The 27,563-nt window shown below is 39.7% G+C and overlaps 1 protein-coding gene and 1 pseudogene across 1 annotated transcript in view; both read left to right on the top strand.

The window, feature by feature from the left end:
- The window catches only part of LOC114511397 (carcinoembryonic antigen-related cell adhesion molecule 21-like), a 57,654-nt gene that overhangs the window by 1,894 nt on the left and 28,197 nt on the right, over window positions 1-27,563 (top strand). The gene's annotated exons all lie outside the window — the stretch shown is intronic.
- LOC114511398 lies at window positions 733-24,714 on the top strand (annotated as a pseudogene).

Genomic DNA, 27,563 nt, shown 5'->3' with positions numbered 1-27,563 from the left:
TTCCTTGCAATTAGTCTTAGGCCCTAGAGTATTCATCATCATTTTCACATGGAAAATATTTTTAAGTTTTTTTACATTTCTATCTCTTAGCCACCTAACACAAATGGCCACAAGGACCAGAATTTCTACAAGTCCATGCTCCACACTTGCTATAAGACAGTCATTTTGCATTTGCAAAGTCCCCTCCTGCCCTCAGGGGAGAACGAATGACCCAGGACATTGAATGGTCCAGGGCAGAGCACATAATTCTGCTGCCATTATCAGCTTGCTTGTTTCTGTACTTCATGTGTCATTTCACTCAAATCCCAGTCTATAGGATGTCCTGGAAAATGGTGCCCCATAGATACACACCTCAGCTGGGTGACAGGAGTCTATGCAGCTACAAGGAAAGTCTTCTGGTCAACCAGGAAGTCAGGTGGTCTGGGGAATATTGTGTGAGCTCTGGGCTGTTATGTATGGCCGTTAGTATATGAATAGTTTTCTTCTATTCCTACAGTCAATATCTTTTGTTAAAACCTTAACTACTTCCCTCTAGAGATTAATTATACCATGATATTGACTCAGTTGCCAAGGAAATAAAGTCTTATTCAGAGTGAGAAGCCTTTCAGATAGAAATCCTCAAGGTGTATAGCCCTGAACACTGGATTGGGCCATCCTTAATGCCTAATGATTTTTTTTTAACAAAACCTTAATGCTTTTTCCACTTTCTGTAAACTTCTCTTGGCCCTGGAGATGGACAAAGGTGGTAAGCTTGCTTTCCCCAAAGTATATAAATGTTTTCATAAGGAGTGGAACTTGATGCTTTGTAAAATCAAAAAAAAAAAAAAAAAGTTCTAGGACCAGATCAATAAATCTCATGAGAGAAAAATTGTACCTGATGATGAGGTTATGAGCCATATGCATTGGGAAGGGGTTTTGTGTGCTGCTACTACAGAGAAGAGTGAGAGAACAGGTATAGAATGTCCCTGAGGTTATATGGACTCAGAGAGGAGGTGCAGCTTTCACTTTACATACTGTCACCTGAATTTAGACAATTTTCTTTCTGCAAATATCAGGACCACACACTGGTGACCTTTACAAAGCTCACTGTGGACTGTGAGTGGTAGAGATCTCTGAGGAAGCAGCATGGCTCCATGTCTCAAGCACATTCTCAAAGATTCAGGTTATCTGTTTCTCCACAGAGTATCTGAGAGCACCCATCCTCCTAGCTAGCAGCTATGGAGTCAGAGAAAATGAAGATGATGTGGTCCTGACCTGCTATACAGGTGGACAATCCCCCCAGTGGTTTCTAAATGGCACAGATCTGAAGTTCACAGACAGAATGAAGCTAACCTTGGATGGCAGAAGAATCACCATAAACCCTGTCATGAGGGAAGATGCTGGGGATTACAAGTGTAAAGTGTCCAACCCCATCATGTCTGCTGAAAGCCTGGGTATAGAGCTGAATGTGTATTATGATTGATCCTCCTTTCTTTCTCTGTGTTATTGAACTATAAATTAAAATTATTTGCATTATTATAATATATTTGTCTGCAGGCAAATAGTTCTTAAAAGATTTATACTAAGTCGATAAACACTCAAAAATATAAGCTGACATTGTCATTACTGTTAACTTAAGGTCACAGTTCAAACCAACCCCTGCTTTGGTTTGGTCTCATTTGTACCATGTCCACAATGGAGTTAACATTGTGTCCCTCAGAAAATGAGCAGTGGTTGCATCATAGTGAATGGGAGCAGGAGATGAGCTCACAGAACCTGAGCTCTGTCACTTCTCCATGCACACATGTGGAGGCACCTGGTCACAGATGTAGAAAATGTGAATGGATGAGAGAACCCCGCTGTAGGTAGCAACACTGGTCTTAGTGTTTCTCTTAGATGGTTTTCAAAAGATTTCTAAAGTCTCCAGTATTGTTATTTATATGTCAATAAAACTATTTGTGAATGGATCTAAAAATCATAGTACATTTACACAATGGAATACTATGCAGCAGAAAGAAAGGAGCTCCTACTTTTGCAATGGCATGAATGGAACTAGAGAGCATAAGCCTAAATGAAATAAGCCAAGCAGTGAAAGACAAATTCCACTTAATCTCACCTTTAAGTGAAACCTAATTAACAAAACAAACAAGCAAGCAAAATATAACCAGAGGCATTGAAATTAAAAACGAATTGACAGTAACCAGAGGGGAGGTGAGAGAGGATAATGGGGAAAAGGGTTTTCAGAAAGAATTATAAATGACACATTGACAAAACCAAGAGTGCATGGGATCAGGAGAGGGAAGTGGGGATGGCTGTGATGTGGGGGGAATGGTGGGTGGAAAAGGCAGACAACTGTACTTGAGCAACAATAATAAAAACAATAACAACATGAAAAAACTATTTGAATAAGTTTAGTACATTTCTGTTCTCTTTGTTAATAAGATGTAATCGGAACCTTTGGTAATAAAGCCAGGACTTTAGCTCAAATGCCCTAGTTCAGACAAATGTCCATGGCATTAGAAATGAACCCATTATTTATGAAGATAAGTTTGATCTTTTGGTCTTTTGGTACCTCCTGGAGAAGAGGAAATCACTCAAAGCTAGAGACTGCAGGAAAAGTGTGAGGGTGAAGCTCCTTGACTTCAGTGAACAAAACTCCCATCATATGTTTCATAGAAAAACCTTCATCAGAGTTAATATAAAAATATTTGAATGATCCTGAAACACAACAAAAGATCTTATTCAGTAATAAGTACTGATAGCATTAAGACTAAACTAGGACATGAGTCGGGGTCACAGGACTAGTTCTTCCTGAACATCTGTGGATAATATAGCGATAGGGGACTCAAGAGTTGCAAATTTTAGTTTAAGGTAAAAAAGTTGTAAGCCTAGCAAGTAATGTATACATTAAAGCTTTTGTTTCAGAAACTACAGATAGATAAGGCCCATCCTGGCTCCTGGGAAAATAGCCATCCACCTGGGGCATTGCTGAAAATTACCAGCTAGGGACAAGTGGATGAATCCCTGCCTTCGTGTTCCAGTGACAGACAGATGACCACCTGCCCCTGGGAACTGCGAACTGCCCAGGACAGGAAGGTTGCAACTTCTTTCACCTGATCCTCCCAGAATCTCAGGGCACTCACTGCACCCTGTTTATTCCCCTATTCCCTGTTATAAAATGTCTGGCATAGAAAGAAAAGACAGGATGGTCTGTTAGGGTATGAACCCACCATCTTCTCAGATCCCCAGCCATCTGAATAAAGTTCCCATAAAGGTTCAATTGCTGTCATTGCTTATTGGGTTTGGGAGTGACAGGAAGCCCGAACACCAGTGTATTTTCTGGTTTCATATTTTGGCGACTCTGTTCTGGGACAGATTTTGGGACTCTCTGGTAAGTCTGGGTATTTGGAAGGGAGTCCCATTGGCTGCCTGGGCTGAGAGGCCCCAGGAGTTTGGATTCAGAGAATCCGAAGCAGCTGCCAAGTGATTTCACTTGGGGATTCTCCCCCTCACTGCCGTCACTTCTCATTGTTGATCATGTTTGATTGAATCTTTGCACTTTCTGGTTCAGGATAAAATCCCAAGTCATGACTTAGGTTGTCCAGTAGAGGTACATTTCTGGGTTACAGAGATTGGTCTGAAAAAAATGGTGTCCAATTTGGTTTGGGTACCCTCTGTTTAAAGGAGCTCTGTCTGGAAAAGGACGTCTTTTGATTTGGTTTTGGTGCTCTCTGTTTGGAGGTCCATCTGGTGTAATGGGTGCAAAAGCCTTTGTTCCAGGAAACAGCACTTTGGTGTCAGTTCTGGCTAAATCGTCAACTTATGAGCATTTATCTGGAGCATATGTGGTTTTATTGTAGTACTGTTCTGCTTGTGTCCTGTATAATTTAGACTCAGGAGAGTGCTGTTCACTGAATGGACCTTTAAATTACCTTATTATAGTTTAACTAGAGTTGTTTTTTTCAAAAATCAGGGAAGTGAGACAAAATGCATTACCTAGACAGTTTTTTTTTTTAGTTTACATAATAAAGAGGCAGAATTAAAAGGAAATAAGTTAATGGTTCGCAGAAAAAGGAATTCTCATGTGAAACATAGAAGCTCGTATCTGGGAGAGGGACCAGGAAGATGTAGATATTCTGACTTCTACAAGATGCTCAGAGTTCCCACAGCCCCAGGGGATCTACTCGGATGAGGGAAATGGAGAAGGTGTGCCTGAACTGGCATTGCTGTCTCAAATTGGTCAAGAAAATAAATTTGGTGGAGGAAAAGCCCCTACTGGGATGGGACAATATCCTTTTCAGAGACCTCCAGTGGGAGTAGAGCCAGAGGACCAGCCTGCTGGATACTATTGGGCACATACTCTGTTTTCTACATCAGATATGCAAAGCTGAATAAGATCAAACCTTTCTTATAGAGATAATCCTGCTAAAACAACTGATTTGATTGCATTAGTCTTTGTCACTCATTATTCCAACTGGACAGACATACAAGCCTTATGGAATTATGTGCTTACAGGTGAGGAGCATAGGCCGATGTTTGGTAAAGGAAGTAAAGAAGCTCAGAGGTTGCACCAAGAAAATGCAGATGGGGCTCTCATCCTTTCCAAGGCAATACTTGTAAATGACCCAAACCTGGACCCGAATGGGTATGGCCTTCCTGTCTTAGAGCATTATAAGAGATGCCCCCTTGAAGGAATGGGAAAGGTGTCCCTGAGCAGAAAAGTCTGAGTATGGAGAAGGTGGTACAGCAAAAGTCCACAAAAGACCACTTCCACCGCCAGGAAACAGTTAAGGAAACTCCTGGGGATGGCAAGGGACTGCTGCACTTGCATTCCAAACTTTGGGCTCATTGCTAAAACACTGTATGAGGCTCTGAAAAGACCACATGATAGCCCTTTAAAGTTGTGGACAAAGGAGTGCACTAAGGTTTATGAGTCTTGAAAGCTCACTTGCCTTCTGCACTGACCTTGGGGCTTCCAAACCTACTGAAGCCCTTTCAATAATATTTGGGTGAGAGACAAGGCATTGCCCTAGGATTCTTCACCCAAATACTTAGTGACATTTGCAGCCCATCATATAATTGTCAAGGAAATTAGACTACACTGTCCAGGGGTGGCCAGCCTAGTTGAGAGTGGCAGCCACCTGCAAGCTTTTGCAGGAACCTTGAAAGTTTCCTTTGGGACAGCCTATACCAGTTATGTGTTCCAGCCAGTGTTAAGTCTGCTGGAGCAAAAGGGAAATATGTGGCTCACTGCTGGAAGAAGGGGTAGGTACCAAGCCATTCTCCCTGACATTCCCAATGTCTCTCTCAAAACTGTAAGTTAAACCCTGCCTCTCTTCTCCCAGAGTCTGACTCAGCTGTCCTAAACCATGACTATGCTGAGGTAACTGATGAAGTATAGTCTAACAGAATTGATTTATAGGACCATCCTTTAGAAGAAGTAGACTGGACTCTCTATATGGATGGAAGCAGTTATATGGACAAAGGAAGCAGAAAGGCTGGGTGTGCAGTTGTGACTCTTGAAGGAGTAGTGGAGGCCAGGGGCTTGACACCAGGAACCTCTGCTCAGAAAACCGAACTGATGGCACTGATGAGAGCCCTGTAATTGTCACAGGAAAAGAGAGTGGATGTGTATACCGAGTCAAGATACCCTGCCTTGGGTGTGCATGCACACGGCTCAATCTGGAAGGAGAGAGGACTATTAACCTCCAATAAAAAGGAGAGTAGGCATGCAGCAGAAATTTTAAAATTATGAGAGGCTATTCAGGTACCTTTACAGGTGTCAGTTATGTACTGCCCAGGGCATCAGAAAGAGGACACTAAAGTGCCTAGAGGAAGCAATCTGGCTGAATGGGTAGCAAAAGAGGCTGCTAAAGGAATGTTTATAATGCCCTTGGTACCTGTTCTGGACTTGTCACAGTTTGACCCTGAATATTCGACTACACACTTAGAGAATGCTAAGGGCTTAGGTTTTGATGAAGAAGGTCCTGATAGCAGATAGAAAAAGAATATGACAGGAGCTATACTCTTTTCCTGAACATTTAGTAGAGCCAGTCATGAAACATTTGCATGAGGTCACACTATGGAAGAGATTCACTAACACCTACATCAAACTAGCTCACAGGTCTTGGAATTTCAAGAGCCATAAGAAAAGTTATTGCTAGTTGTGTTGTGTGCCAGAAGACCAACCTCAAGACACATCCTCATCAAAGGAAAAAAGAAAGCAATATACCAAGGACAGTGTCTACCTGAAAACTGGCAAATAGACTACTCAGCTGTTAAGAGTCTGAGAGTGGAAATACTTGTTAGCCTTTGTTGACACCTTTTTCAGGATGGGTAGAAGCTTATCCTAGTAGAATGGAGAAATCCTTGGACGCAGTGAAAGTCATACTGAAGGAACTAATCCCTCACTTTAGTCTCCCTGGCAGCATCCAGAGTGATAATGGACCTGCTTTTGTTTCAGAAATTGCAAAGGAGGTTAGTAAGTTTTAGGAATCAAGTGGAGACTCCACAAAGCATGGAGATCTGGGCCTTCTGAGAAGGCAGAGAAGATGAATCACACCTTGAAGAAAAATACAGCTAAGCAGTGTCAAGAAACTCATCGCCATTGGGAGAAATCCTAGCCTATTGCCCTGCCCAGTATAAGGGTGGTTCCTGGAAGTGGGATTCAGTTGAGTCCCTATGAAATTGTGTACAGGTGGCAATTTCAGGCCACAATTGGGGTGGGAGATATGTATGTCGATTAAAAAAATGAAGGTAAAGAAAATGTACAACATTTAATTCAGACCTTAGCTGTGATGAATGACGTTGCTTGTATTAGACTCTTCTCTCCCACAGGTTTGCTGCATTCCTTTGAGCCTGCAGACAAGGTGCTACTCAAGATTTGCATGAGAGCATCTCTAGAAAGCAAACTAAGAGGAAAGTGAGCTGGACCTTTGGACATACTCCTCACCACCCCCACCATGTTGAAGCTTGCAGAAATAAAAATTTGGTTGGACTCATCACATCAGAATAAAGAAAGTCCTAGAAGAAGATCTGAAAGTCATCTTTGGAAAAGAATGACTTAAGTTCTCTTCATTACCTCCTGTTTAACCTCTTGTTATGGACAGCTAATTCGTTTCAAACAAGTTGGAAATATTTGGGTATATTTAACAAAAATTATTCTGAATATTTCTGACTTTTGCTTTACAGGAGGAGCTTAGGGTGAGCAAACTTTCACTTCATGTTTTGTATGTGCTTGTACTCCCTTGGAAAGCCTTCAAAATTATACTGTGTTTGAGCATATCGAAAAGAAAATGACTTAATTTGATATTTGTAATTGGGGATCAGTGGTAACTATAAAAGACAGGGAAATGTTTTCCTTAAAGGTCACTAATGTACCCCCACTGGAGAATGCAAATTTTGTCAACTGTACTAAAAGTGTCTTGTGCTCTCAGCAGGCGTGAAGATGAAATGCACCACCTTCACCAAGGTATCTTATCCTTATGCTCATGTTAAACTGCCAAAGGGATGGTCTCTGTTATGTGGAATGACCATCTATTCCTATGTTCAGGCAAATAGTTCTGGGGGACCATGCTATCTGGGAAGACTGACAGTATTTATGCCTCATAAGTCCCACTTGACCCAGGTTCGGTGGGATCTCTCCCTTACACCCTATTGTTTCAGTGACTTATGCACCTTTAGCCCTGCAGTATGTGTGTCTTTAACTATATTTGTAATGCTAGCCATGATAACCTATTTGAATGTAGAAATAAGCAGATTAGCCTGCACTCTGGCAAAGGCTTTGAATGCCACCTCCCAAGCCATCAGAGCCATTAATTAAAAACTAAGACAAGTCAGAGAGACAGTACTGGAAAACCATGGAGCTATAGTCTACCTTCTTTTAAGACATAATCATGGGTGCGAGGAATTTAAAGGACTCTGCTGTTTGAACTAACTGATAGTTCACAGCTCATAGAGCATAAAGTAAAGCAATTAAATGATCTGGTGTCCAATATAAAACAGAGAGAGGGATTCTTTTGTATTGATTTGTCTAAACTAACCTCTTGGCTGCCTAGTATACCTAGTCTTCAAGAAGCATTTATTGTTTTTTATCCTGTCATTTTCTTCAGTATCATAGCCTTTTGTTGATACAATGTTCCTCCTTCTGTAGGTCTTCAATCAGGTGTTTCTCTAGACCCCCCAGAGGATAGTCCAATGCCAAGTTACATGCCCAACAACAAAATGAATACTTACATATGAAGCTGATCTCATAGAAATTAGATAGTTTAATACTAACAGCGGGGGATGATAGGGGACTCAAGAGTTGAAAATTTTTAGTTTAAGGTAAAAAATTATAAACCAGGCAAGTAATGTATATGTTAAAGCTTTTGTTTCAATCACTGTCATTGCTTATTGGGTTTGGTAGTGACAGGCATCTGGAATGCCAGTGTCTTTTCTGGTTTCAATTTCACTGGGAAAATCATGTAATGCACTTCTAATATATGGCCTATTTATAATATTCTCATTGCACTCATCACCATAATTTTCTGGATGGTTGAAACATACAAAATGTGCAATTAAAATTTATCTAAATAAATTTTTAGACTCTTTTAACCCTCATTAACCTAAAAGCCTTTTAACCCAAAATTTACTCCTCTTGGTAAACACATAGTTTTTCTCCTCATTTAATAGTCACTGGTCACCCTATACATCTAAACATAGGGACCCAAAGATCAACCTTACTGAAATGAGAGATTCTGCATTAGTAGATTGTCTCATTCTATTATCAAAACCTTGTTAAACAACTTATAACACATGATAAATTAGTGATATCCATTTCACAGGTGCACTGCTAGGCTTTGATGACCAATTACAAAAATGACACATTTTGTCTAATGGAGGAGAGACATCAGTTAAAAACACACACAGACATTGTTGGAAAAAAACCTTATCAGGGACCCAACAGCAAAAGTACACTTGCCCCTGACTGATGCTTGCCTCTACTCATCACAGTTGAACATATTTCAAGGATGAGAAATTGCTGAAATCAGAGACAGCTATGCCAAGACATTGACAAATGCTTTGTAACTACAAATTGATGTTGAACATGTAAATTTGAATGTATTTACGTATCTGCTAATATTTGTCATAATAATAATTAGAGATGTTCTTTGGGCTTTTCTCAAACAGTGTGTATATAGCACAACTGTTAATAATTTCTAAAGGTGTATGTGATAACTTTTATTTTACCAAAAATGTTCTTTTTATTTTTTTTTTCTTTTGAGGCAGGTTAGTAAGAAGCTGGAAATACTCCTTTGCAAGTGAAATGGGGAAACTGAGAAAGGTGGCCTAACAAAGTGGTAGAGCAATTTACAGCTGGATACAAAAGTTTACCCAGGTAAAAAGACCCAGGTTCCTTGCAATAAATGAAGTGTGCTGAACCTTGTTTACAGGGTGCCCTTCCCTCTTCTGGAATATACTTGCTCATGCAATTTAGACCTTCTGGCCTGGTACTGACCAAGTAGTGGAGACCACACCCTGAATGGGCACCCCTGAAAATGCTGATGAATATTATCTTGAGATCTTCCCTGAAACCTCACCTAAAATTTTCACCTTTTGAAAGCAACAAAACTCCTCAACACAAATAAAACTGTGTGTACTCTTGGACTCACAAACTCAGAGATGTGAAGTAACCACAGAGGATGGTCTGAAATTAAATTTTTAACCAAAAGTGAGTATTGGGGTGTAGTCATGTCCACGGCCAATATGTTTCCTGATGAACGTCAATCTTTTCCTTAAATAAGGTGTTTATGTTATTTTTTTTTTCTTTTAACATAAGGTAAGTTTAAAATGTCAGGGTAGTTTTCCTTATTCCAGATCCCTCACTGCACCATAGGAGAACCTACATACCCTCTCATTACTATTAGTATTGTGTTTATTCTTAACTGCTATCTTTCCTGTACCAACCAACCTCACAGTTGTGCCCATTTGTTTTACTTTTTACCCAGTCTCAGAGATTTCTGCACTTTGCATCCTCCAACTCCTTCATGGATAGCCCATGAATTCCGTGTAACCCCTTAGGTCTCCAGCTTTCACTGTACTGTATAAAATAAGGGGTGATACTGCCATGTTTCAGAACATTCTCTCAGTGCATTGTGGCTTTGTTTCCTACAATTTTCATCATGTTTGTCCCAAGTAGACTCATAAAAATTTCTGTCAGGTTGAAACATCTTTTACATTGACAGCTGAAAATTCCAAGCTTCTCATCAGACCTTGGTCTTTCTGGTGACCTTCTCTCACTCTGCAACTATCCAGAGGCCTGCCAAGAGTTGTGTCATCATAACAAAAGGCACTCTTATTACCCTCATCACTTCTTTTGAAAATTCCAAAAGAGTTAGCTACCATTTTCTAAAATCCAAGAAAGACCAAACATATTTTCATGAAATCACATGAGAACCCTGAGACTTCTGCTGGTAGGGTCACTCACCCAGAGTCACACACCCTGCAGGTGGGCTCAGAAATGCTCTGTATTATCAGTGGGTACTTGGCATATGTTCTCCTTTTTTTTTTTTTTTTTTTTTTTTTTTTTGTCGGGGTTCCCACTTATATCAGAGGGATTGAAAACTTAAACACTACCTTTTCCCTAGTCTTAGTGATTGAGAATCCAGATGTGAATTAAATCCATTTTCTGAGGTGTACTGGTTCATAATTTAGAAGTTGTAACTCAGATGGAATCATTATTTCTGTTGTTGTGTTGACTGATGGTGGGTAGCAGCAGACACAGGTTCATGTGAAGAAGCAGGTGTTTCTGTAACTCTGGGTGGGGCTGTGTCAGTGGGGCCTTGAAACCAGACTTTCAGGGGTAACTCTCTAACTTCTATTTCTATAGCTACTCCATGGTTTTACAACCAATTCTTTCTGTGATTCTTTGTGTTAAAGACTTTTCTGCACAAATGTTCATGGCAGCTTTAGTTGTAAGAGCCCAAAATTGGAAACAACACAAATGCCCATAAAGGGTGAATAGATAAACAAGATTAAAAAAACCCTGGAATGAGATGTAAATAGAGAATAAAAAGAGAGAACTATGTGAAAATAGCCAAATTTGGCCACAAATTAAATACTTCATGATAAAAATTTTGAAAATTCCAGAAAGCTCCTATGAATTTATAATGAAAAAAACTGAAAAGTGTTCTCTTAACACTAAAATAGGAGCTGGAGAGGTGAAGGAATAGGAGCTTACAAGAGGGCATGAGAGAATTTAATAGTAACAAACATGGTCTTCATTTTCATTGCACTCTGGTGGATGTTTCTGAAAACCCTTCAAAAATTGCATACTTTCAATAAGTTAAGCTGATGATATTCCACTACAACTCAATAAATACCTTAAAATGTTACATGCATGAATTAAATATCGCCTAAAGTATAAGTTGAGTGGGAAGTACAAAACCAAACAGAGCAATACCTAACAGTAACATGACATTTTCTTGCCCAATTTTCTGTGTGTCCAGCTGGGGGCAGAAGAACTACCTTACATGCGGGAGCCTTTCTGGACATTGCTGATGATCTCCCTGAATCAGCAGCACCCACAAGCCCAGTAGGGACCAACCTCACCAATATCAATCATTCCACCATCTCCCTAACTCTTCCAGCTCCCCACATGGACTGTGTCCACTCCTGCATCTAGCCAAGGGTCAGCCCTCCAAAAGCCAGTCCTCTGCAGGCAAGACTTTTTTAAAACACACTTTTTTTATGAAGGAGAAAATGGTCACTAACTCTTCAGGTCTTATCCAAGAGTCCTTTCTCGGGAGTGTTCTCCGTGATCCTCAGACCAGCTGAGACTAAAGTCTGTGTTGTAAATGCTCCAGAGGTTTTCCTTTATGACCCTTCACTTGTTTATGGTTAATTCCTTAGAGCCATGATTTATCTGAGAGCCGGTTGCTGTTACAAGGTAAACTCAATGAGCACAGGGCCCGGACAAGTCTTATTCTCTTTGGAGATTCCAGGGCCCAGCCAAGAGCCTGACACATGACATATGCTCTGTAAACATTTGTTAAATCAATAAGGGAAACTGCATGATGGAAGCTTGTCACTCTGTGTGACACTTGTAGTGACATTGTTTCTCAAAAATTGAAATACTTGGTGTCAGCATGAGAGGAGGCCACCACCCCCTTGAGGACATCCTCAGGTCAGGCTTTTACTTCTCATACATTCAGGAGGAACGGAAGGATCCTTCTCTAACAGTGACAGGTTGCGGTGCATATTATTCCTCAGAAGTCACAGCCCTCCACAGGCCCACCTTGTGAGGTACATCTCATCACCACAGGCCTGCATTCTTCCTGTTCTCACAGAAACCCGATCTGAAAGAAACTCTGCATCCTCAACCCCTGGAAGAGTTACTGTCAGGTAAGGAAAGAGGATACCCTGACGGTATAAGAACCAGGGAAGTTTTTTCATTCCCAGAATCCCTGTGTGTGGGGCACCTGCCTGTTGTTTGTGAAGACATCTGTCTAGGTCATGATGTCCTGAAAAACAAGGGGAACTTTCTGTGCAGAATAGGACAGGAGAACCCAGCATCTGTGGTTGTTTCTATCTCAGAGGTGCTGAGGTTTCCACAAGAACCTCTCTTCCCCTAACAAAACTATACACAGGACCCTGGTTGAGTATTTACATGGAGATGCTTCATCTCCTAGGCCCTTTGGGAAGACAGGAGCACAGAAATGACTCATATGCAACATCTCAATGTAGTGATGGAGGACACATAGGACATATTTGTGATCAACCCTCCAGGCCATCACCCTCTCCAAAAGCCTTAGGAGAACCTTTACGAGTCCCTTCCTTTGAACATTTGTAAACAGAAATCTCTGTGTGAAATAGCACATTTCCCTGGTGGGACTGTTCTCCTAACGCTGGACTCACAGTAGTCTCAATAATATAATGCCTGCCTTTTCACTGGGCTCATTCTGCACTGATCAGGGTCCCTGGAAAGCCCCTGACATTGGCTGCAGTTCTACTTCTGTCCTCCAGGGGAAACATTGAGACACACAAGAAATAGACTCAGGAACTAGGCTTTGGCTAAGAAGATGAAAGAGGCTGATTTTCATCCACTTCTTCAGCAGACTTTTCTTGGGCCCTCCCTCTTGACTGCTCTGCCCCACCTGCTATTTCTAGAGACTGTTAACAAAAAGGGGCTGTGCAGCAACCCTGACAATCTCAGGGGACCATTGGGCAGGCCTGATAATCCTCACAAGATAGTCTGACTAGAAATTTCTAGCTGGGCAGATGATGGCAGGTTGTCACATCCCAGGGCTATATTTTCCCTAGGAAAAGTCAGTCTTTAACTTGAGTGAACCCTGATCCTTTTGTTTTCCACCTTGAATGGAATAACTTTGACACATTAGAATGACTTCCTTTGCTGGACAATTTGAAGGCCCAGAATCTGGAATAAGTGTATGAGACCACAGACTGCTTATGTTTCTGGTCCCCTGCACACATTCTCTATGTCATGTAAAAGTTAGTTATCTTATACTCATCAATGTAAAAAAATATGTTTCTCCCTTTTGCCTTTGTATCAAATCTGGAGATTTCCCTGCTAGATTATTTCTCACCTCCTGATGTATTCTGTGTAGTATTTTCACTTTGTACTTTGATTATCATGTATAAAACAAGCTGCAAAAATGCCTTTCTTCAAAGGATTTGAGTTCTTTCTCCCAAGCATATGAGGTCAGTTACACTCATATAAACTCACTGCATTGTTTCCAGCTTTGAGAGTTTCTTATTTTGACAGGGCCTCAGAGCACCTCCAACCTCAGGGGTTTCTGTGCTGCTCTCTACCTTATGCCTGGCATCATCTATGGGCAAGTTTGGTGACCACAAGAAAGTCTCTCAGGCAGAAATCAGAGGTTGTTCCCCAGCCAAAAACAGAAGGTCAGATCCAATAAACAGACGTGAAACTCTCTTTGGAGGACCAGGAAACCCACAGGTACATGATCTTTCCACACATTACTTTCTTCCGAGGACACACAGGTCACCTCCCACTTCATAGCCAAAAACTAAATGTCCTACTGTGACTTCTGGTTTTGAATCTTTGTCCCCAGAAGTAAAATGTAGTCTGGTGACAATGTGAGATAGGAAGAGGGTCCTCTATGCCATTCTCACCATGCTTGGCCCTTTTCATTGCAAAATTCATCTCTGTGACCTTTCTGCTGGGAGGGAATAAAACCTTCTCAGAGCATTGGAGTACATGAAGAAGACTGGATTCCCATCTGGGTTTCTGTGTCACAAACAAAATAATCCCCATATTTTGAGGACACCTGAGGCTCTGTGTGCTGTGCTGACAAACCACAGACCAAGACACAACACTGCTGTGATCAATGCTGTCATGAGTGAGTCCTCCTCTCAGGGGTAAATGAGCCCTCATCAGTCTTGGTATTGGAAGTGTACCCTTCAGGCCAGTAAGATCACTTTCTCCTGAGAGCTTGTCAAATGCAGAGGCTCTGATGCACTGCCTCCCCTTCAGAATCTGCAATTTAACAATATTTGGAGACTTTCCCTGTGGACAGGAGAGCAGGAGAAAGGGTTCAACATTCACATCAAGACATCTCATTTTCGATGGACACCCACATTAGCTGGACAGCTGCTGAATCTGCATTTTTAAGGTGTCACCTGGGCATTGTGATGTTTAATAAGTTTCATGGGTGATCTGATGTACAGCAGGGTTGATATCCTCCTGGCAGGTTTTTCTGACTTAACTTCAGAACACCTGCTCTGAAAGTAAAAGTCAACTGTGATAGGCAGAGGGATGTGGGAAAGGCCTATGTGCAGCTGACAGGAAATTCTTGGGAATGTCCGAAATCCAGACAATTCACTCTAGTGCTTTCCAACACAGCATGAGAGTGCGTGTTTCTGTGTGTGTTTATATGCATGTGTGCATGAGTGTGGTGTCGAGAAACCTTGGGAGTTCCAAGGAAACCACAATATAGGAGAAAAGTACTGGTAAGTAGGCACTGCACTGGTAGAATAAGGGCAAGGAGTGGGAGGATCCTGTGCAGAGACCCAGCCCCAGCCCACATGACAAGAATAGTAAAGATTCCCCAGAATACAGCTCAGCACGCAGGTGGGACACATAGCAGATTGCACCATTCTGGACAGTGGTACCTGTGAGCCTTACAGAACCCCAAGCTTCTCTCAGAGAGAGAGCCACAGAGTAGACAACATACACCATGGGATCCCTGTCAGTGTCTCTACCCACAGAGGACTCGTCCACTGGCAAGGGTTCCTAGTGGCCAGTAAGTAGAAGAAAATTTCTTGGGGTAGACAAAGGATCTGACACAGAGACTGGCTGGGATCTGCTAAAGAGACCAGTGCTCTTAGAAAAGAGGGAAGGCTTCCATTTGGACCTGAGGGGAAAGGACAGACAAGGAGCCGAGTAGGAGCGAGAAGAAGGTCAGAGAAAGGAAAGTCTCATAATCTGGAAGTGGTGAGAGACAGGAAAACCTCAATTGCTCTTCTTTTCCTGTTACTCATCATTAAGTATGGACAAAAAACTGATAATAATTATAATAATAATGATTTATGTCAGAAAACAGCAGGAAAAAACAAAATATAATGAGGTGTGCTAGGCATTGTCTTTACCATTGACTTCAGAAATGGTCAAATATACCCTATAAGGTAAAACTCTGGGTTTCTCCATTCATTCAATGCCATGTACTTGCAGTTGGTTGATGCCCTGGAGGTGCAACACCCAACAAAGCCCTGATTCAATTTAGCCCATATTCAAGAGGATAGAGGGAAAAGGAAAAATTTAAATGTTATGTGAGGTATGCACGAGACCCATGGGAAAAAAAGAAGTGAAGAGAGAGGATTTTTAGAGAAGGTGGTCATCAAAGTGTCTTCCAAAACTGCCCCTGACTCTAAGAAGGAGTCTGAGCATAATGAGGGAATGAGCAAGAAAACACCTAGAGTAGACTGCTTAGACCGAAAAAGTAACAGTTTTGGAGGTGCCAAAATAATGGGGTCCATGCTGTGGACCTTGACCATGGGAGACATGCACTCACCTGTAGATCAGGGCTGAGAAATAAAAAGACCCGCTCAGGATTCAAGACCTCATCTTTCCATCCCAATGTATACATGCAAACATAGATTTTTTTTTCTTATTTCCTAGTCTCATTCTTCAACTTCTGGTGCCAGCCCACCACAGGTCAACTCACTATTGTGTCAACCAATATTGCTGAAGGGGAGGCTGCACTCCTACCTCTCCGCAATACGCCTCCTGAAGTTCTAGCCTTCATATGGTACAAGGGAGAAGGAACAAGCAAAAATGGTATTATTGCATTTCTTTTCACATTTTTTAAGGTTTTATTCATTTTTAACTTTTTTTTAGAGAGGGAAGGGAGGGAGAAAGAGAGAGAGAAACAGCAATGTGCAGTTGCTGTGGGCTGTGGCCTGCAACCCAGACATGTAACCTGACTGGGATTCGAACCTGTGATGCTTTGGTTTGCAGCCTGCACTCAATCCACTAAGCTACAGCAGCCAGGGCTCTTTTCACATTTTTAACATATGATATAAAAGGTCCTGTGTACAGTGGTAGAGAGAGAATAACTGCTGATGGATCCTTGCTGATGGATAACATCACCATGAATGATGCAGGAATGTACACTATGGTAGTTTACATTACAGATGAAATAAAATAAATTGTATTTGGGAGGCTTAACGTATATGGTGAGTGATTGCTCTCTGAACACTAGGTTTTGGGTGGGGTAGATTCTACTTCACACACAGGACAGACATCCCTGAATTCTACTTCTATTACTCTCCACATTTTGTTTCAGGTTGCATTTTGTGTAGACAAATTTCCTAAGCTGTCGGTTCCCTTACCAACTTGCACCCCTGTGGAGAGTCATTGTAGATGGAAGATCACTGTGATGGAAGTTACTCAGTAGAGGGAGTCCCATCTCACTTCAGCCTCCTCAACACCTTCTTATGAACTTGACCTTGAGAATGACTTTGATGTGCTAGGTCAAAGTATGGTCTGAGAAGCCCCCTGATATACTTGGAGAGCTCAGCTCAGAATCTCCTCTCCAGTACTTTGTCCCAGAGATCTTGAACCTAGGGACTGTGGTGAACCTGTGTTGAGTTGTGTTTGGGCTCCTGGGAAAGGCTGAGTGAAAAATGGTTTAATGGGTTCCCAAGACACAACAATCCTGAGCTGGTCACCCATCAGGGCTCAGACCCAAGAGCCACTTCTTGGCAAAAAAGAGTTTGGTCTCACCTGTGTCTGTGTGGAGGGCACAGTTAGACAATGTCTTTGTGTATAATCTCCTATCCTGGGGGTGTTAGAAAGATTCAGAGGAAAGTCAGCATCCCCAGAAAGAAACTGAGAAAAAGAGATGCTCCTGATAGCTCCTTACTCATCAGAGATCAGCCCAGGGGATTCTCTCTTGGAGTCAATCAATAAGAAATGCCTCATTTGAACAGCTCTTCTGCCCCTGGTTAAAGTCAGATGCTGGAAATATTGTAGTTTGTACACTCAAATATTTCTTGAGAATGAACTGAGGCACCCAGAGATACAATTACCAGAGTAGAGTCACATAGACCATGAGCAGCTGATCAGAGTCTTTCAATGTCTGTTTGTAGCCTCAGATCTAATTTAGCCTCAGATTTAATTCCTCTACCTTAGAGACTCTATGAAGGTGGTGTTTATTTTTATACCAATGAACTTGTGCAGACTTTTTTGTCTTAGCCATGGCCACCTCATAGGAATACATTTTGACCTGTATAGAAAAAAAAAAGAAGAAGAAGAAGAAGAAATAATGTATTTTTACTCTGGAACCAAATTACATGCAGTAACAATCAGAATCACGGCACACCCCACCCCCTCAGGTGGCTTATCCATACCTCCCTACATTGGACTTTGCATCACTTACTCATTTGCTTCTTATTTTGGTGGAGTCACACCCAGCAGTTACAAAGAAAGGAGTTTGCCTTCTCACTCCCCACTCTATCCCTGATACAAATTTAGGGACTAACATGTAACAAACATTCAGTGGCTTTAGATGAAATAGGAAGGAATAAATTGTGATTGAATGAAGGAATGAATGATCCAAAATCACTTTGGAGCCTGGAACCTGGATACAGAGTCCTTTAAATTCTTGACATGAGGGACAGTCTTTCTGTGCCTCCAAGAACCAAGACCATCATCACAGATCAGTTTCTTTTCTCTAATAAAATAGTCTTTCTTGCAATTGCTCTTAGGCCCTGGGCTGTAAATAAAAATTTTCATTTACAGAAAAATTTTGTTTTTTTTCCAAATTTCTTTCTCATAGCCACCTGACACATATTGCCCACACAGGCCAGAATTTCAGCAAGTCCATGACACCACTTGCTATGAGACTCTTGTTTTGCATCTGCACCAGTCCTTACCTGCCATCAGGGGAGAGAGAATGACTTTAATGGTCAAGGGCAGAGCCCTTGATTCTGCTGCCTTAAACAGCTTCTGCCTGTCCTTTTTCCTCTTTCTTAAATCAGTTCTTGGACTTTGCTGTATCTTTCTTTTGGCTCACTGACTCATTTGACTTGCTGACTAATTTGGTTCACACTCACCTTAAAATACCTGATCCACCTCTTGGCCCAGAGACCTGAGTAGCCATCTTACCTCTCACTTCCCCTGGTGTCTATTTGTTAATATTGCACAAACCCCAGTCTCTAGCATCCCCTGGGAAATGGTGTCTCATAGAAACACACATCAGTTGGGTGATAGAAGTCTGTGCAGCTGGAAGGAAAAACTCCTTGTTAACCAGGCAGTCAGGTTGTCTGTGAAGAATAAGAATTACAGGGGTGTACCTGACTCCCAGTCTTATGTCTTTCCTTAACCAAACACTTAAATTACACCTGAGAAAGTCTGTACTTTCCCCCATACATATAGCTGGAGGCTATATATTCCCTGAGCACACAGATTCCCATGTATTTTCTAGTGATGCACAGACCTCCTGGGTTCTTTTTTTATTTTTTTTTATTTTAATAATTGTTCAAGTAGAGTTTTCCCCCTTCTCCTGGGTTCTTTCAAAGACTCAAGTTGACAGAGATGTGAGAGGTGTCAACTCTCATTGAAGAAGCTTTTGGAGAAAGGGAAAGTACTACCCACGGCAATTTTTATTCTCTTACCTGCAGAGCAAAGTTAAACACACCCAACATCACCAGCAACAAATGCAACCTGGAGAATTTTGACTTTCATTTTTGTGAATAGTACTGGGGTTGAGCACTTTTTCTGTGACTTTTGGCCTGTTGCATATATTTTCTGGAGAAATGTCTATTCAAGTTTTATTCATTTTTAAGTCAGTTTATATGTGGTTTTGTGGTTACTTTTGAGTTCTAGAAGTCCTTTTTTATATTCTAGACATTGACCTTTTATTTTTCATATAACTTGCAAAATATTTTCTCCAGTTTCACCTTTCCACTTGTATTTTTGGATGAAGAAAACATTTTGATTTTGACAAAACCTAAATTGACTATTTTTTACCTGTGTTCTTAGTGTTATATTCATAAAATCATTTCCAACTCAATGTCATCATTCTTCTCCCTATACTTTTTCTAAGCATTTTATAGTTTTGGGTCTAACCTTTAGAATTTGATATGTTTGATGAATTTTTGTGTGTGGGATCAGACAATGACCAATGTCACTTGTCTGCATGTGTATATCATTGTACAACCCATTTATTAAAAGGACTGTCTTTACTGAACAGTCTTTATTGCCTAATACATTATTTAACAAAAGCTAAATGCTTTTTCACTTACTGTAAACTCCCTTGGCTTCAGAAATGAACATGGTGGTAAGCCTGTATTCCACAACATGGATAAAAGTTTAATAAGGAGTGGGACCTGATGTTTTTTGAAAAAAGGAAGTTCCAAGAAAAGATCAATAAAACCTCATGAAAGAAAAATTCTATCTCATGATGAGGTTATAGGGCACATGGGGTGGGAAGCAGTTTTGTGAGCTGCTAACAGAGATGACTGAAGGAGTATGTGTGGAATCAGCCTGGGGTTATGTGGGATCACAGTAGAGCTCCAGCTCTCTCCTTACATAATTTCACCTGAACTTAGATAATTGTCCTTCTGTAAATGTTGGGAACATACTCTGGTGGCCATTACCTATCTCACTGTGGGCTGTTAGTGGCTGAGATCTGAGTGAGTTGCATGGCTTTAGGTCTCAAACCCATTCTTAATCAGTCACACTCCCTATTTCTCTACAGAGCCTGATTTAGTGGTCTCCCTCATAGCCAGAAACACCACAGTCACAGAGAATGTGGATACCATGATCTTGACATGCAACACAAATGCACTCTACATCCACTGGTTGTTCTATGGCATGAAGCTGCAGCTGAATGAGCACATGAAGTTATCCACAGACCACCGAATCCTCACCATAGACCCTGTGAAGAGGGAAGATGCTGGGATTTACTGGTGTGATGTCTCCAACCCCATCAAGTCTACTGCAAGTTGGATTGTTGAGCTGCATGTGAAATTTGAGTGACCCTTCTTTCCTCCTATATTTTATTAAATTCTAAATAAAAATTTTTGCAATATTATAATAGATTTTTGAAGATAAATAGTCCTTAAATGATTTGCATTGAATCAATAAACACTCAAAAATATGAGCAGACATTGTCATTATTGTTGAGTTAAGGTCATATTTTAGACAACTCCTATCTCAGGTTGGTCTCATTTGTACCATGTTCACAGTGAAGGTGACATTCTGTCCTTCAGAGGATGAGCAGTGGTCCTGTGATAACCAGTGGGAGCAGGTGATGAGCTCATAGAATCTGAGCCCTGTTCTTCATGTAAACATGTGGAAGGCACCTGGACACTTTGTAGACAACAGGAATGGACAAGAGGAGACTCATGTGAATGGCAGCACTGATCTTTGTCTTTCTCTTTCTTTCAAAAGATTTCTAAAGCCTTGAGTATTCTTATGAATATGCCAATTAAATTATTGCCATAACTTCAATACATTTCTGCTTTTTGTTAGTAATATCTTTGGAAGCTTTGGTAATGATACCAACACTTTAGCTCACATTTCCTAGTTCAGACCAATGCTCATGGAATTAGGAACGACCTCTGGCCTTGTGAAACTAAGTTTTACCTGTTTTGTTTTTAGTATCTCTTTGAGTAGAGAACACCACCCAGAGCTAGAGAGAATGTAGGTGAATTCTCAGGGTGAAGCATTTTAAACTTGGGTGACTATTAAAACTCTCATCTTATCTTATGTTTTATACAAAAAAAAAAAACTTTATCAGAGAAAACTATGTGGTGAAAGTCAATTCCTCTGCACTTAGGTAACTAATCAGGTGAAATCAGGTGTCATGAGCCAAGTCCTCCCTGACCCCATGTGCTCCTTTCTAGGTCTCCCTCAAATGTCACAGAGACATGGATGTTTTCCCTGATCATCTTACATGGGAAAGTAACCACTTAACCCATCCACTCTCTGTCTACTGCCTCCCACCTTGTTCTTCTTTACAGGGCTTATCACAAACAGGAAAGTGTTGGGAGGTCTCTCTTGGATTTAGTCATCCAACTGCTTTACCCACTAGGCTCTCAGTTCTACTCTAATCTCTTTCCATGTCCCTCCCTCAGGTGAACCATTATCCCCTCAAACAATTCACAATGTGGACTCAGTCTCCCTGGAGTTTGTCCTATGAGGCAGGTGATCATCAAAGCCTCTCAGGATCTTAACTTTACTGTTTTAGCATTTGGACTGCACTTTCTCCCACCCTTACCCCTTCTTATTATCAATCCAGACTGAAGTGCCTAGGTGGCAGCTGTTCTATTTCAGAGAAATTATCTTCCCAACTCTGCTACCTTTGGTGGGCTTTCTTCAACTACCCTAGCTATCCTCTTGGGCCCAGGGCAAAGACCCTGGGCATGAAATCACACAGACCTCTCCACAGAAACAGTACATAGACTACTGGGGTTTTAAAGATATTTCTTTAATTTTTATTTTTTTAAATTTATTCTATCCACTCCATAGGATGTTATATATCAATAGATGGCTGTTGAAGTAATTTTTGAATTATATGTATTTTCAATGTATAATCATATTTCCATTCATTAGTATGGCAAAAGGCTAGCAATTCACTGATTATACATACTTAGTGTTTTTTTTTAAATTACATTTGCACACTTGGTTCATGAAGCACCTTCTTAAAGAAGCATTGGATATTTTTTTTGTAGTGTGAACAATAAAGCCTATTCCATTCCAACCACAATCATTCTCATTAGAAACATAAAAGTACTTCAATTGTATATGTGCACATCAACATTATGTATGTATTTGACTCATCCTTTAGATATGTTATTAATAGATTTAGCAAAAATAGCATCATTTTATTGATGAAAATTATTGCCCATTAATGAAACAGAAATTGAGTTAGTTTTTGTTATATTTAAATTATGTGAGCCAATTAAGTTGAGAAATTTTTATAAAGTAATTCTAATTATTTCCTGAAGAGGTGGACATACAGACATCTATACAGAGAGACACAACTAATGACCTGATTGTTTCATTTTAAAAACATTTAATATTCTGAGAATACTGGAAAGGTCTCAGGGCTTTCTGATGTCTCAGGAAAAAATTCAAGAAAAAGTTAAAATATAAAGAAAAGAAATCTCATGAAATAGTGATCAAATTGTGAAGGCCATAGAGGAATCAATTAGGAATATGCTGCTAAGCTTGGAGATGTGTTTGGATCATATATGAATAAGTGATGATTATAGATAGGCCCAATCTGCGGCTGGATGACTTAGCATTGTTTTGTCTGCAGGAGTTGAAAGTATAGTTCTCTGGCAGTCCCAGAGTCAACTAACCAAGTGGCATGAGTTTGAGGCCATGGAGAGAGAAGATGATACTGTACAGCTATATGATCAAATTGTACATGAAAATTCAACAAACATAGCTGGAAAAAAAAGACTTTAAATTGCTATTTGAAATGCTCAGGGGAAAAATTTGGAGACCAGTGAGCAGCTGAATAAGGGTCTAGAACACTTTGTTGGACAACAAGAAGCCTGGCATGAACTTGCAGGGCTTTATGTCACTGAATATTACTCTGTCAAAGCAACCTTTTGTTTGGAGAAGCTTATAATGGCTTTTTGACACAGCCACTTATCCTGTTAGCATTGTAATGAGGTTAAATATACCCTAGGTGGACTTGGAAACATTTTACTTTTAAGAAGGTATTTTGCACAAACTGAACAACAGTAATCTGAGAGCCTTATTTGAACTTTACATATGGGCAAGCCGTATTGCTTCTAATTCAAAAGTAAGTACAAAAACAAAAAGTACAACATAAAATATGCTAATTGGGCTGCTAGTCAAATAAGCAGAGCTTACCATTTTGCAGGTAAGAAGGAAACCAAATGCTTTGTTGCTCTACTTGCTCAGCCATTTACTTTTTATTATTGCTCAAGTAGAGTTGTCTCCATTTTCCTGCCACGACTTTTCCCCACCCCACCAAACCCCACCTCCCACCCTCAATTCTACCTCCCGTTGGCTTTTTCCACGTGTCTTTCATACGTGTTCCTTGACAACTCTCCTCTTTCCACCTTTATCCCTGCCACCCACCCTTATGGTTACTGTCAGTTTGTTCTTTATTTGAATGTCTCTGGTTATATTTTGCTTGATTGTTTCTTTTGTTGATTAGGTTACACTTAGAGGTGAGATCACATAGTATTTGTCTTTCACTGCTTGGCTTATTTCACTTAGCAAAATGCTCTTCAGATCCGTCCAAGCTGTCACAAAGGGTAGGAGCTCCTTCTCTCTTTATGCTGCATAGTATTTCATCGTGTAAATGTACCATTGGTTTTTGATTGATTCATTTACTGATGGGCACTAGGTTGCTTCCAGCACTTGTTTATTGTAAAAAAAAAGAAAAATGATGCTATGCTATGAACATGGGGTTGCATAGGTTCTTTTGAACTGGTGTTTTTAGATTCTTACAGTGTAATCCCAGCAGTGGAATTGTAGGGTCAAAAGGCAGTTCTATTTTTAGTTTTCTGAGGAAATTCCATACTATTTTCCACAGTGGCTATAGCAGTCTGCACTCACATCAGCCGTGGACTAGAGTTCCCTTTTCTCCACAACCTCTCCAGCACTTGTTTGTATACTTGTTAATGTCAGTGATTCTGACTGGTGTGAAGTGATATTTTACTGTGGCTGTAACTTGAATCTCTCTGATGGGTAGTAATGCTGAGCACCCTACCATATGTGTCTGGGCTCTCTGTACATTCTCCTTGGAGAAGTATTTGTTCAAATCCTTTTTCCATTTTTTAATTGAATTATTTGCCTTCCTGGGCTGGAGTCATGTAAGTTATTTATATATTTTGGAGATTAATACCTTGTCTGAGATTTCATGTGCAAATATATTTTCCCATATGGTTGCTCCCCTTTCCTTTTCGCTGATGTTTGCTTTAGCCATGCAGAAGCTTCTTCTTCTTCTTCTTTTTTTTTTTTTGATGAAGTCCCATTTGTTTATTCTTTCTGTTATGTCCCCTGTTCTAGGGGATATATTGGTGAAAATATTGATGAGTGGAATATCTGAGATTTTCTTGCCTATGTTCTCTTTTAGGACTTTTATTGTGTAATGATTTATAGTTAATTATTTTACCCATCTTGAGATTATTTTTGTGTATGATGCGAATTGGTGGTCAAGTTTCTTTTTTTTTCTTTTTTGCATGTAGCTGTACAGGTCAACCAACACCATATTTTGAAGAGACTACTTATACTCCATTTTATGATTCTACCCACTTTGTCAAATATTAATTGACCATAGAGACATGGGCTTTTTTCTGGGCTCTCTATTTGTTCCATTGGTCTATGTGTCTATTCTTATGCCACTATTAGACTGTTTTGATTACAATGACCTTGTAATATAGTTTAATATCAGGTACTGTGATTCCTCCTACTTTGTTCCTCATTTTCAAAATTCCTGTAGCCATTCAGGGTCATTTATATTTCTATACAACTTTTTGAAATGTTTGTTCCATATCTCTGAAATATATCATTGTTTGTTTGTTTGTTTGTTTGTCTTTAATGCCCAGTGAGTTAAATATATAAATTGCTTTGGGTAATATGGACATTTTGATTATGTCAATTCCTGCAATTCATGAACATGGTAGGTGCTTCCATTTACTTGTGTCTTCCTTAATTTCTTTCTTTGTGTTCGCTCTTTTCTGAGTATAGGTCTTTTATCTCCAGATTGGGTTTATTTGTAGGTACTTTATTTCTTTTTGTTAGAACATATTATATTTTTTTCCTGATTGCTCTTTCTGATATTTTGTTGTTGGGTACAAAAATGCCTTGATTTCTGAATATTGACTTTGCAACCCACTGTTTTGCCAAATCTACTTATCAGGTGGATTAACTTTTTGGTGGAGTCTATAGGGTTTTCTATGTACATTATCATGTCATCTGCAAACAATAACAGTGTTTTTTCCTCCTACCCTATTTGGATGCCTTTGATTTCTTTCTCTTGTCTGATCACTGTAGCTAGGACTTCCAATACTGTTTTGAATAGAAGTAGTGAAAGCAGGCATCCTTGTCTTGTTCCTGATCTTAATTGGGAAAGTTTTTATTTTTTGCCTTTGAGTATGATGTTGGTTGTAGGTTTATCATATATGGCCTACATCATGTTGAAGTATGCTCTCTCTACTCCCACTTTGCTGAATGTTTTCATCATAAATGGGTGCTGTAACTTTAAATAGTTTTTCCTCATCTATTGGTATAATCATGTGTTTTTTCCCTTTCCCTTTGTTTATGTGATGTATTATGTGCATTGATTTGCAAATATTGTACCATCCTTGCATCCCTGGATTGAATCCAACTTGATCATGCTGCATGATCTTCTTGATGTATTGCTAGATGTGGTTTGCCAATACTTTGTTGAGGATTTTTGTATCTATGTTCATCAGCAATACTGGCCTGTAGTTTTCTTCCTTTGTTGTGTCTTAATCTATTTTGAGATGTCAATGATGCTGGCTTCATAAAAAGAGTTTGGGAGTCTTCCCTCCCTTTTTTTTTTTTTTTTTTTTGGAATAGTTTGAAAATATCACAGTTAGCTCTTCCTTAAATGTTTTGTAAAGTTCTCTTGTTAACTCAACCAGAATAGGTCTTTTGTGTGCCAGGAGTTTTTTTATTACTGTTTTACTTTCACCAGGTGTTATCGGCCTATTCATTCTTTCTGTTGCTTCTTGATTCAGTTTTGGAAGATTATATTTTTCTGGAATTTGTCCATTTCACCCAGTTTTTCAAATTTTTTAGCATTTATTTATTCATAATAATGTCTTACAATCCATTTTATTTCTGTGGTATCAGTTGTAATTTCTCCTTTTTCATTTCTGATTTTATTTATTTGGGCACATTCCCTTTTTCTTTTTCTTTGTCTTTTTCTTTTTGTCTCTCTTTTTTTATGAATCTGGGTTAAAGACTTCTCAATTTTATTGATGTTTTCAATGAACCAGCTCATGGATTTACTGACCCTTTTAGTTGTTCTTTTATTCTGTATATTATTTAATTCTGCTTTGATCTTTATTGTTTCCTTCCTTCTAGTTCTTTTGAGCTTTCTTTGTTCTTCCTCCAATTCTTGTAGTTGTAGGGTTAGACTGTTTATTTGAAATGTTTCTATCTTTACTAGGTAGGCCTATATTGCTGTGAAGTTCTTGTTAGGTCTGCCTTCACTGTGTCTCATAGGTTTGTGACTGTTGTGTGTCCATTTTCATTTGTTTCCATAAACTATTTGATTTCTTCCTTGATCTCATTACTAAAACATTCATTGATTAATAGAATGCTATTCAGTCTCCATGCTTTTGAATATTTTAGAGATTTTTCACCTTGAAGTTGATTTATAGTTTCAAGCACTTGTGGTCTCAAACAGTGCTTAACATAATTTCAATATTCTTGAATTTGTTGAGGCTTCATTTGTGTCTAATCATGTGGTCTATCTTGGAAAATGTTCCATGTGCATTTGAAAAGAATGTGTATTATGCTTCTTTGGGGAAAAAAAGGTTCTATATATAAATCAATTTATTTCACTTAATGTAATGTGTCATGCAATTCCACAATATCCTTGTAGATGGTTTGTCCTGAAGACCTATCCATTGTGGACAGTACGGTGTTAAAATCCCCTACTATAATTCTGTTGCTATCTGTATCTTTCCTGAAGTCCTCCATGATTTTTCTTATATATTTGGGTGCTCCTATGTTGGGTACATATATGTTTAGAATGTTTATGTCTGCTTCATGAATTCCTCCCTAGAGTATTATGAAGTGTCTTTCTGTGTCTCTTTTTATGGCCTTTGCTTTAAATATTTTTTTCTGATATAAGTATTGTTACTTCAGTTTGTTTTTTTTTTCCAGTCCGTTGACCTAGAATATTTTTTCCAACCCTTCACTTTCAGTCTGTGTAGCACTTTGGTTCTTAGGTGAGTCTCATGTGGGTAGAATATGTACGGGTTATGTTTTCTTATTCATTCAGCTACCCTTTGTCTTTTGATTGGAGCACTTAAACCATTTCCATTTAAGGTTGTTATTGATAGGTACTTATTCATTTCATTTACCTGTT

The sequence above is a fragment of the Phyllostomus discolor genome, chromosome 12 (assembly GCF_004126475.2).
Source record: "Phyllostomus discolor isolate MPI-MPIP mPhyDis1 chromosome 12, mPhyDis1.pri.v3, whole genome shotgun sequence".
Taxonomy (NCBI): Eukaryota; Metazoa; Chordata; class Mammalia; order Chiroptera; family Phyllostomidae; genus Phyllostomus; species Phyllostomus discolor.
The sequence above is the reverse complement of the archived record's forward strand: the minus strand, read 5'-3'. Positions and strand labels throughout refer to the sequence as shown.